At 42.3% G+C, this 7,847-nt stretch overlaps 1 long non-coding RNA gene across 4 annotated transcripts; it reads left to right on the forward strand.

The window, feature by feature from the left end:
* The first annotated feature begins 1,553 nt into the window (after positions 1-1,553).
* LOC123069779 (uncharacterized) lies at positions 1,554-7,114 on the forward strand. 4 transcript variants are annotated; one of them, XR_006432957.1, is made up of 5 exons: positions 1,554-2,293; positions 2,747-2,848; positions 3,658-3,760; positions 4,709-6,106; positions 6,789-7,114. It is a non-coding gene; the product is annotated as an uncharacterized lncRNA (long non-coding RNA). The 4 variants fall into 4 exon arrangements; XR_006432958.1 differs by having other exon boundaries at positions 3,661-3,760; XR_006432959.1 differs by having other exon boundaries at positions 2,775-2,848.
* The last annotated feature ends 733 nt before the right edge of the window (positions 7,115-7,847 follow it).

Consider the following 7,847-nt stretch of genomic DNA (forward strand, 5'->3'; position numbering starts at 1 on the left):
AAGGGTGATAAGCTTCCTGAACTGTCAATCTGGAAGTTTTCCATGCAAATATCTCGGATTACCACTCTCCATAAACCAGCTTACGAGGACTGATTGGCAACCGCTGTTAGATCAGGTTAAGCAATTCATCCCAGCGTGGCAGCGAGGCCTTATCCAGAGACCAGGCAGAATAATCCTCGTCAAGAGTGTCATTGCTAGTAGACCAATACATCATCTGCTCGTTCTAAACCCACCACTGTGGGTGTTTGAGGAAATCAATACTTGGATGCGATCTTTTTTCTGGGCTGGAAAAGACAGAACCAACGGAGGACAATGCCCGGTTGCTTGGAACACCATCTGTAGGCCTACGAAATTCGGAGGCCTTGGAGTCAAAAACTTACAACTTCAAGCACTTGCCCTACGTGTCCGCTGGGAGTGGCTTCGCCGCACTGATGCTGAGAGGCCGTGGCATGGACTGACGAATGAAATTGATGAGGAGGCAAGAGCTGTGTTTGATAGCACTGTCCATATAACAGCAGGAAAAGGGGACAAGGTGCTCTTCTGGACTGATCGATGGATCCAAGGTTTTGCAGCTATGGATATAGCACCCATGATCGTTGCTGCAGTTGATGTGCGCATCAAAAATAAGAGGACGATCCAGCAAGCAATGACTGATAATGCTTGGATCAATGACATTCGAGGCGATCTAACCTTCATGGCTCACATCCAACTCATTCACCTTCAGCATGTCATTACTACCACCCCGAGAGATGCCAATTCTGAGGATGCCTTTCAATGGCCTTGCGAACCATCGGGCTCCTACACGGCCAGGTCCACTTACGAGAGGCTATGCCAGGGGCTGGTAAGATCGAGCACAGCCACATGCATCTGGCGAAGCTGGGCGACTCTCAAGTGCAAAATCTTTGCATGGTTGGCTGTGCAATACCGTATTTGGACATCGGACCGAAGGGCTCGACATGGGCTACAGGATGCGCCTTCGGCTTGCTATACATGCATGCAGGAAGAAGATAATGTGGATCATATCTTGGCACAATGTGTCTACGCGAGGGAAGTCTGGCACCAAAGTTTCCTTATCATGCAGGTCAATGTGGAGATCCCACAGGTTCTTGGCACCTTTCAGGAGTGGTGGTTGAGGACAAGAAGCAACTTCCGACAGCCATACAAAAGAGGGTTCGACACTTTTGTCATTGCTGCTGCCTGGTTGCTTTGGAAACAACGAAATGCAAGAGTTTTCAACCGGGCTGAGCAAGTGAGTTCCTCCATGAGGCTAGCTCAGCAAATACTAGAAGAGATCAGATTATGGAAGCTCGCGGGAATAGGAGTGGTAGGATTGAGTAGATTTGTGAGAGAGTAAATTGTTTGTGTGTTTAGGAGTGGGAGTTGGTGTACTCACGGCGATGCTCGCATCGTCTTAGTTTTTTGTTAAATTTTCTGCTCCCTTCTATAAAAATATGGTACGCTATTGGCGTACTCTCGAAAAAAAACAAATCCCGAACTGGTATGCGTAAAGTAAGTGGAGTACTACGTACTAGTGAAAAGGAAAAATGGCAAAACCTTATCCTCCGCAACCACCACTCCCATCCCACCGGCTCCGGCCGCCGCCCCCACTCCAGGCTCCGGCTGCTGCCCTCGCTCCTGTCTCCCCTCGCTTCGGCCGCTGCCCCGCTCCCATCTCCCCTGGCTCCGGCCGTCTCCCCGCTCCCATCTCCCCTGGCTCAGGCCGTCGCCTCTCTCCCGTCTCCCCCGGCTCAGGCCGTCGCCTCGCTCCCGTCTCCCCCGGCTCCGGCCGCCGCCCCGCTCCCGTCTCCCCCGGCTCCAGCCACCGCCCCACCCCCGTGTCTACTAGGTCCAGCTGGCACCTCGTCCCCATCTCCTCCACGACCCCATCGATGTCCAGCTCGCCTCCCATGCAATGCCTGTAGGCCCTCGCGCAAATCATCCTTGCTCCTCCCGAGACCAAAGCACGCAGCCGCCGGCAACCTGGCCGCCGTGCGTCACTGCCGGCCGCGTTCCTCCGCGCCTCCCCAATCCACCACACATCGCCACTGCCGCTCCAGCGTCGCCCTCTGCCGCCTAAGCTCACAGTCCGTTCAAATTCAGTCACCAGGCCGTTCATCACCACCACCAAAGCCCGTTCATTTAGCGTCGTTCATGGAGCTGCCAATGTGGTCGCTGGGGCTAGAACTGTAAGATCTGCAGCTCATCAGTCCAACTTCTTGCTCCGTCGCCGGTCACTCAAAAAAGAGCCGTGTGCAGGCCACCTCGTGCTCGGCCCCCTGATCCGGCATTTTTGGTATGAATTTGATGAATCTTCTGATGCTCTGTTCTTTTTCATCTAGAGATTTCTTCTCATATTGACTATTTATATTGCATGTACCCGTTTTTTTAAAAATACTCGAGTCCAACTAGCAAAACCAATAGCAGTCCTATAGTGCAACCTGCATCAGATTAAAAAATAGCAAAATTGACTTGAAGCAAGGAAACATAAATTGCAGAAAGCAATTAGCAAAGAACTTGTATGGGAAATTGACAGAAAGTTTCGAGTCAGGAAAACGAAAATTTCAAAGAAGCAAAGATAAGTTCAGATACCCCCATCTTCCATGGAGATTGCGAGCTCTCATGATTTTTGCTTGAGAATTTCTCCTTTGGGTCTGTCCACTGTATTTCCTGTACAGCGGCGTCCTTTTTTTTTTCTAGTGTTCCTCTTTTGATGTTCTTGCATGTGTTTAACACACTAATGCTCCAGGTTTCTCTATTTTATGTTACGATGGTAGTGACATTGGAGAAGAAAGGTGTGTCGAGGTACAAATCTTGAGTTTTTGGAGGTTCAATGCATTGCTGCTAAAAGGTACATTATCTAAATAGTATAATGCAATTTATTAATAAAAATAAAATAGTGATTCAGTATGTATTATATGAGCAGTTCATACAAAAAAAGAAGCAAAAAGTTGTGATTCAGTATGTATTATATGTCCATTTGTTTTATTCAGCATAAGGCTTCCAAGCATGGTTCAGTTTCAGCACAAAGGCTCAGTTCAACAGAAACCATGCCGACTTGGATACCGGCTTACCACTTAATAAGTTACTGGACTGACCAAAACTATCTGTAGTACTAGTTGACATCACTATTCAAGATAAATTTTGAGCTATAAGTTCCATTTTTTCCTTCCCGTTTTGATACATATTTGGGAATTACCTTTGTTAATTTTGGCATCTCCCGACGCCTCGCGCCCCCGGAGAAGCCACCCGCTGGATCCAGTAGGGCAACGTTATTGACGCCGTAGTCCTCCGGTGTCACCTTTCCCATCCCTGTCCAGGTGTAGGACTCACACCAGTCCAGCTCTTCCTAGCTTCTCCGTTCGAGCTCTTCGTGCCATGATTGATGGGCAATTCATCATTATAAACATAAATTTCTTTCAATTCTGAAACGTGTACAATTCTAGGAACATTGTTGTGCAGACCAAAAGTTTGTGATGGATATTCTCTTCACATTTTTTGTGTTTTGGAGCAAATGAACATAGATTGTTGACACAGTAGCTTCTAATTTTTTGCATTGGATTTGGAGATATGAACAATGATTGATTTTGATCAGTACTTGGTTGTGTGATATTTTTGGAACTAGGACGACCTTGACCTTCGTCTGCTTCTCATTTCCAGCAGCATCCAGGACGACCTCGACCTACTGCCACTAGCAGTTGGTGCACCTCCTGTTAGTTGCTAGCTGTTACCTAGCGTGCTTGATGCTACCGCTACAAAGAAGGTAATAAAAAATATTCACTGCCACTATTGTCTTGCATGTTCAGAAATTGGGTCTGATGTTGTGTGGGCATGCAGCATAATTCTAAGGAAATAAATATAGAAGTTCATATATGAAGCATAATTATGCTGCATACTCTGTAGTTAACCATTGCTAAAAATCATCTTAGAAATTATCTCTTTTAGATAGTTCACCTTTTCTAAAAACTGTAGTTCTCTGGTTAGAAAAAACAATAGTTATCTCTGCAAAAAAAAATGACAATCTTTTGGTAAACTCTCAATCTCTTCTCAGTCTTAGTGTATGCTCGCTGGCGATGCGTCCAGCATGCTTGCGGTGATATCGCCATAGTGGCCACCACTAATGGCATTGGCGGCTAGCATGCTCGCACAAAAAATAGCTAGCTAGGTGTTCAGGATCGTCTATTTTATCCCCTGAAACAGGGTGCTCAGGACGTCTATTTTATTTTCTGAAACACTAGCTAGGTGTTCCCAGTTCAGTATGTGGACTATCATCAACTCTAGTTGCTACTTCTTGTCACCAATGAATTGCGCAAGTTCAAAGAGTGTCGCATGACAAATTCAAAAGGTGTTGTATGGCAAGTTCAGAATTTTGGTTTCGTGAAAAGTGTGATTTTTGGACAATATTTTGTGTGATTCATTTGTTCATCTTCAGAACTTGGAGATGTTAAGTCTACTTTTTCCTATGATGAAGGTACACATGAGCTTCATCTGCAATGGTTATCCGCCCTAGTGCTTCAAAGATGCTTATTTTGTTTCCCCTGTGACGCAACAAGGATGATAGTGACGACACTTACAAAATTGTTTTCTGTGTTGCTATGTTGTCAGTCCAAAGTGTGGTGAAGATGTAGTCCTGGGTGTGTAGATGATGTGGTGTGTGTCTGGTTGTGTGTGTGTGCATGATGATTGGTGGCTGTTGTGTGTGTGTGTGCAGGGTACCCGGCGACAGCGGATAGGCGGCAAGTGTACTGGTGAGCAGCTACCCAGAAAATACTGGAACAAGGCTTCCAAAGTAAGCTCCTTGCTTCTTGCTTCTCTTTAAATCTCTTGAGCTTTACATGGTATGTTCAAGACAAGTCCTCTAGTGGTTGTATTGTATGACGTTCGTTTAAATGATCGGCTATACTGACACCGCATACGTGGAAACTTAAAAGAAAATAAAAGGTGTTAATGGAGAAATATAAGAACAAAAACAGTTATGTGTAGCCATCTAGCAACATGGTGATCAGACAAAATCCCGACAGCCACCCTCCATGGTGATCAATTCCATGTGCTGATGGGTATGCTTGCTTAGCACAAAATTCATAAACTGTCAATTTATTTTGAATTGAACTGATGCTGCTCTTGATTCAGACCTGAGGGGAGAAGACGGAACTAGAATGATTCAGTTCATCATTGGCACCCCTGTAAACCAAACAGTGAAGAACACACCCACTGTACTTTTGCTCTTGTTCTTTCTATCTCCTGAATTCCATGCTTTCTGTGATGAGCATGCTTGGTACTATATAGATACTGCTGTAGTAGTTCTAATACAATATATTACAAGAATTCATTGACAAAAAAGGTGTCAGTTCATATATGTATGCAGCAGCTGTTTTGATACTACTTCAGTAACCAGAAAAACACAAAAGCTCAACTATACTTATGCAAAATAGTTCAATATTTTATTCTATGACAGTCAAGAAAAACAGAAAAAAGAGGTTCATCGTGTGATGAACAATAGTCCCAACAACTGTGCTAGAGATGCAAAAAATTGATAGCATAGCCGATGCTAGTTTTCATCCAATTTCTGAAGAAAACTGAAGTTGAAGAATAATCTGTTAGTTCTTGAGTATGTGTAATGCTGCCATTTTACTGTGCATTTGATTCCATCGTGATGGATGTATTACAAAGATATGGCTGTATTATTATGTTGAATAAAAATGCCATTTTGCTGCAACATTTTCTGTCTGCTCCTGTCAAGTTATACATGTATGTGAGGATCCTTCTATGTAGTAAGTTCATAGTCGAGAAGTCAGGGACTTCGTAAAGAACGTGAACACCAAAAAACCATTAAAAAACCTAAACCATATGTTAGGGGAGTTCAAGAAGTTCATGGCTAGCTGTCCGTGTTCTGTATTCTTATCAGTTCACAATCGAGAAGACATGTATTCTTATCAGTTTGTTTATCTAGCCCGTCGTGCTGTGTATTCTGGTCAGTTCGTGTGTGTATGTGTTGCCCTCGCAGTGTATGAGAGGCCGCCCATGAGGAAGTCGTCGATCTGGTCGAGGCATGCTGCTATTCTCTATATCCGGTAGCACAAACATTTAAAAGTTCAAACACCAAACCCTGGTAAGTTCTTCTTAACAAAAACTCATCCCTCATATTTGTTCCTTTTTCGTAGGTTGAAGTTAAAAAAGATGGAGATGTGTGTATGTATACATGTGTTTTGGAGAGAGAAGAACTTATCTGGTGGTGTGTGTGTGTGTGTGCTGCATCCTCGTCCAGCAACTCTAATCCACACTCTCTGTACAACTTCTCTATGATCTCATGTTCACAAATCTTGTAGTACATTTTTTTAATAAAAATCTTCTAGTACTATGTAAAGAAAGCGTGGCCAACACATACTTTAGGTGTCGCACTGCACTGTTGATGGTGGCCTTCCTTTGTGGCGCTACTACTTTGCCACCTAGAGTAGTACTGCTACTACTTATCATGTTGCTAAAACCTAGCAAAAGTACATGTATTTGATTAACGGTTCTGTAGGAAGAAAAATTTCACCAATATATAATCTCTAGGTTTAGTAAAGCAATCTTTTTGTTTAGTAGCTGATACTGCTCAAGTTTATTTCTTGTTGTACATATGATGTCCAATTTCTTCTTTCAGTTCGATTCAATTTATAAATTTCATTCAGTTCAATTGTTATTGTAGTTGGAGTTCAGTTTCTTTTTTGACTTCAATTCAGGCATGTGTTTGAACTTGCAACCTCACTGCCTTAAGCTACGATTTCAAATAGAAGTGTACTAAAATGCAGGTACTATGTGGTGGCATTGCTACAGTTCTCTTGTTACGTTCTCTTCGCCCAAATTCGGAGGATCAAGAAAATAAAATATCATCGTTTTGACATGCACTACTCAAAAGAAGGCATTTCTATTGAAAAATTGTTTCGCTTGACATGTACTTGCCAACAATTATGTATAATAAATCATGGCATTGTATGTAGAAAAAGATATATTGTGTGTTCTGCTGTTGTATTGAGTTGCTATCTATTGCTAATTGTATGATGTTGCTATTGCTCTCCGTGTCATGTTATGCAAGTTGACACCGAGTACACATTGGATGATATACTTCCGGTTTTTATTTTCGCCCTTGCCTCTTTGATGTTATGCCCACGTGAAAAACATTTGGAAGTTTAGCGAGGGAAAATACTTGTTAGATTCATTTAAAAAGTGTCGTATAGTTCAACTTTTATATATAATAAATTCATAATGAAATGTGGGAACAATTCAATATGTGTGTGTTAAAAACATGACAGTACAGAGAAATTTGGTACGTACTCGTCGAAAAAATCGCATCAGTTCAAGAGGCATGGAAAAGAAAATTTGGTGCCAATAAGGTTCGAGGGAAAAACAACTTAAAAAGGAAACGTGAGAAGCTCACAAATTAATTCTATGACGTTGATGTCCAAGTTCTACAACTGATCCGTACAAACAAAAATGATGGTCCGTTCTACAAAGGAAAATTGATTTAATTAAAAATATTGATCAGTACAAGTTAAAAACGGTGGTCCGTTCGGAATAAAAGAAATGACAGAAATTAAACTGTAAAAGTTCAAGCAAAAGGAAACCCCATGCAATTCAAATGGTAAAAGTACAAGTCATAAAATAAGAGAAGTCCAGAACATCGTTGTAAAAAATATTTAGTTCAAAAAAAAGAATAAAAACATATTTTATTTTTGAAAAAAATATCATTCAGTTCGATGATATAAATCATGCAAGTACAGGGCCGATGATACAATAACATTCAGTTCAACAATATAAACCATGCAAGTTCAGGGCTAGGATACAGTAAATTGTTGAAAATTTACGAGAAA

Source organism: Triticum aestivum, chromosome 3B (assembly GCF_018294505.1).
Source record: "Triticum aestivum cultivar Chinese Spring chromosome 3B, IWGSC CS RefSeq v2.1, whole genome shotgun sequence".
NCBI lineage: Eukaryota > Viridiplantae > Streptophyta > Magnoliopsida > Poales > Poaceae > Triticum > Triticum aestivum.